Genomic DNA, 3,826 nt, shown 5'->3' with positions numbered 1-3,826 from the left:
ACTCCGGTGCAGCCTAGGGTTAGGATGGCCCGGCAGGGGGTGGCAGGTTTATTCCGGGGGTGTTCTAGAGCAGGGGTGTCAAACTCATTGTCACCAGGGGCCACATCAGCCTCACGGTTGCCTTCAAAGGGCCAACATAATTTTAGGACTATATAAATGTAACTACTCCATAGCTGTGAAGTAGTTGAAATTATATTCAATCCTTCAAAGGCAGCCATGAGGTTGCTGAGGCCCCTGGTGAAAATGAGTTGGACACCCCTGATCGAGAGGGAATGAGCTCTGAGGCAGAAGCCTGCCATTCTTCCAAAGTTGTGTAGCTTTCGTATCTTACATTGTTTTCGTTTGTAAATGAATCTTATAGAATTAGATAATTAAAAACTAACAGGGGGAAATGAAAGGAGAACTCAGGTGTTAAATAGTTTAGCCTTCACTGATGGCTTAAGTGACTAATGCCCCTGGGAAGCTGCTATCCAAAACTGTGAAGCTTTTGCATAAAGACCCCTCTCCTTTCTCACCAAACCTCTGCCTCTGGAATTCTCCTGGAGGTCGGTGGTGGAGGCAGCAGGACCCCACTTGCTGTTCGGGGACACACCTGCAGTCCTGTCCGAGCAGCTGAGCGCTGTCATCTGGCCAAGTTGATGGTAAAGCGAACCATCACAGGCAGGTCATCGGAGTGACCAGAGACTCCAGGGGTCTTTATTAGCGTCTGTGAGCAGCACAAAGGGTTCCCTGCTGGTCATCAGTACCTGGGTCCCCACCTGCCACTGTCACAGCGGGAGTGGTAAACAACCCCATCGTTCTTTTGACACCATTTCTCTAAGTGTGGATTCTAACATGCAATTTGGGGATGAACGGCATGATTGTACAGGAATCCTAGGACTGACTTCAAAAGATACAGACCTCGGCCTTCAGGTCTCCCAGTTCTGGGATATTTGCTGACCTTCAGCCTTGGAGCCAGGATGGAGGAAAACCTGGACAACATGAAGCCAGGACGACTAAACCAGGATGACACGCACTGGACCGTCACTGTCCTCACCAGAATGCACTGCTCATCCTCACGTAGAGAGCTTTTCCACCCTCTCCCTTGGTCTGTCTGTTTTGTCCCCTCTCCCTCCTAAGAAAAACCTCCGCCTCCACCGAGAGGGAGATGGGCTTTGGGAGGTGAGTTCCCCATCTTCCAGGTGGCCGGCACCTGAAATAAAACCTCTTCCCTTTACATCAGCACCTGTCTTTTGAGGACCGGCTTCCCAAGCAGCAGGCTGCCGGGCCTGCATTTGGTTACACTACCAGGTTGGAACCCATCCCAAAATCTGTCTTCCTTAGCTCTTTTCCTGGATGTCAGGCTTCTAAACTTCAATCTCTTCCAGCTGCCAAAAGAAAACTCAAAATTGCCACCCATTCAATCACATGAAGAATATAAATTCCACGCAGTTTGGATTCTTGGTCTGTTTTACAATATTTCCTGATATATTTCAAGCATCAAGAGCAATAACATGCGGTAAGGTACACAGTAACCACTCGCTGAATGGATTCATGAATGGAATTAATTAAAAGCACGCAAATCTTTCTTCTCCCAGTAACTCCTGTCCTAGTCTGGCCTGCTTTGCATAACTGAAGAAGTTTATTAACACTCTCCCCAAAGTGAGACGCGAGGACCCATCAAGAAGACGGCCGTGAAGGAACCGGAAGCCAGGTCCTCACCAGACACAGACCTGACCACGTGGACAGCATGACTCCATCCTTCCAGCCTCCAGAACTGACTCAGACTGAAAGGAGAGCCCTGACCTCCACCTGCCATTCTTGTGGCCCACACGAGAGCAACGGGGCTGGCAGACACTTCCAAGGCCTCTCAGAGCTCCCGCTGGGATGTCCACGGTCCTTCGGCCAGAGCATGTCACATTCAGGGCTAAAAGGCAATGGAACAGGCTCCAGGCCCAGAGGCTGGACTAGGGATGCTGTGGCACCAACCAATCAGCAGAGACCGCGATCTGAAAAGACACACCTGGAGAAGCTGACGACTCTTCTGTTGAGATCCTCCCCTGGGCCCTCCTCTAAGCTCCCCACCCTTAAAGATCCTCGGGACGGAGGACCCAGTGTGGTTCTCTCCCCCTCTGGGGCGCATCCCGCCTTTCTGCACCCCCTTCCCCAGGCGCACCGCCCGTGCTGCTCTTTCTCCGGAGCCTCCAGGGCCCTTCTTTGTCCTCTGTAACGTGTTTCTTGAGCCCACATTCCCTAGGCTCACTTCTTCCACCTCTGAGACTTTCTAATTAAACTTTCTGTCCCAGTTTGAAAGGGAAAAAGTGTCCTCTGTGTTTTCTGGACGATTGGCAGTAGGTAGGCGCGCTGGTCAGTTTTAAGTATTAGCTTATGTTGGCAATAATCATTAGTTAGTCAACCCAACACTAATATCGGTGTTGCTGTGAAGGTATTTTGGAGACGTGTTTAAAGTCTATAATCGATGGATTTTTTTTCTATGGCCAGTTTCTTTTTCTTCTTCTTTTGGGGGGGGGACTTTCTTTTTATCATTGACATTATTACAAATGCCCCCCTTTGCCCATGTTAGCCCACCCGGACCCAGCCCTTATAGCCATTTCCAGGGACCTGAATGCCTTCAATGTCTTTAAGGCTCAGAATGCGCCTTTACTATTGCCGACTTTTTAAAGTTTCTGCAGAAACACGCGCAGGTAAGCAGACTCATTGGCTGGCTTCGTCACGGGTTAACTTTGTAGGGGAGATGACCCCACAGCAGATGTGGGTGGGCCTGACTCCATCATTTGAGGCATTGAGAGCAGAACTGAGGCCTTTCTGGAGAAGGTGAGGTTGCTTGCACCTGTGTGGTCCAGCCGGGGCCTCGCTGACGGCCTGCCTCCTGGGCCTCAGACCTGGGCGCCGGCCCCAAACCCCACACGCCAATCCCCTGTTGTAAATCTCCTACTACCTATCTCCTTCTGGTGTGGGTGATATTTTTAAAAGCAAGTTTTCTTTCTTCTCCCCATGTATAAAGGCCCTGGCATGGTGCCTGGCATACAGGAAGCATGAATTAGATGATAGCTATCATTATGAAGGATCTCTCCAGCCTTTGAGATTCTAGTCATTTCTACCAGGAAAGCGTCCCAGGCTTCATTGGGAAATGACTGACTATGGGGTAGCCCAGATCACTGCTGGCATTCATGTCCACTCTCACGCCAGCAGTTTTGGAGTGAGATTTTTTTCCCTGATAAAATACGTTTCATTGAGTAGGGTCCCAGGGGAGGTAACCTGTGTAGTGACATCTGTCATCTGTACCTGTCCCCAGTGATTACACCCCCTTGCATTTTGGTATTTCCCACCTGGTGAATCCTGCCTTCCCAAAGCAGATTTTTTTTTTAAATTTTCTATTTTCTAGCCCCTTTACTGCCAGAAGGCAGACTGGTGACTTAGACCCTCTACGTCAGAGTTAGCCAAGTGAGACTTGGTTTGGAATGAGTTGCACGGGGCCGGGCCTGGATAGGGGAGGGACTGGCCTCTCCCCACGGTTCTGTGGCCCAGGAGTCACGCAGCAAGTCTGGCCCAGCAGCCAGGGCTCCCGCCCGCCTGGTTCTGTGGGTCACCCAGTGCTTCACAATAGATCCTTGCTGCCCAAAGTCCTAAGAGTGATTGACTGTGAGGAAGTCACCAAAGATCCCGAGCGATGCAATGACTCGGGACGGGGGACCCAGGAGATGCTTTGCCAAATCAATCACGCATTTTTATACTTAAATTTATATTTCAACTATGAATGTAAATCATGCCCATGGCCGAAAATTTCTGAATGCAGGTGAGTAGAAAGTGAAAAATAAGCATTATC

General features: G+C 49.9%; 1 non-coding gene across 1 annotated transcript; it reads right to left on the bottom strand.

Annotated features, from left to right (window-relative positions):
* Positions 1–2,579: 2,579 nt before the first annotated feature.
* Positions 2,580–2,708, bottom strand: LOC118982046 (small nucleolar RNA SNORA33). The gene has a single exon (XR_005065467.1). It is a non-coding gene; the product is annotated as a small nucleolar RNA SNORA33 (small nucleolar RNA).
* Between the last annotated feature and the right edge of the window lie 1,118 nt (positions 2,709–3,826).

This window comes from Sturnira hondurensis, unplaced genomic scaffold (assembly GCF_014824575.4).
Source record: "Sturnira hondurensis isolate 20B ecotype Veracruz unplaced genomic scaffold, ASM1482457v3 Scaffold0024822, whole genome shotgun sequence".
Lineage (NCBI taxonomy): Eukaryota > Metazoa > Chordata > Mammalia > Chiroptera > Phyllostomidae > Sturnira > Sturnira hondurensis.
This window is presented reverse-complemented; position numbering and strand designations above follow the sequence as displayed.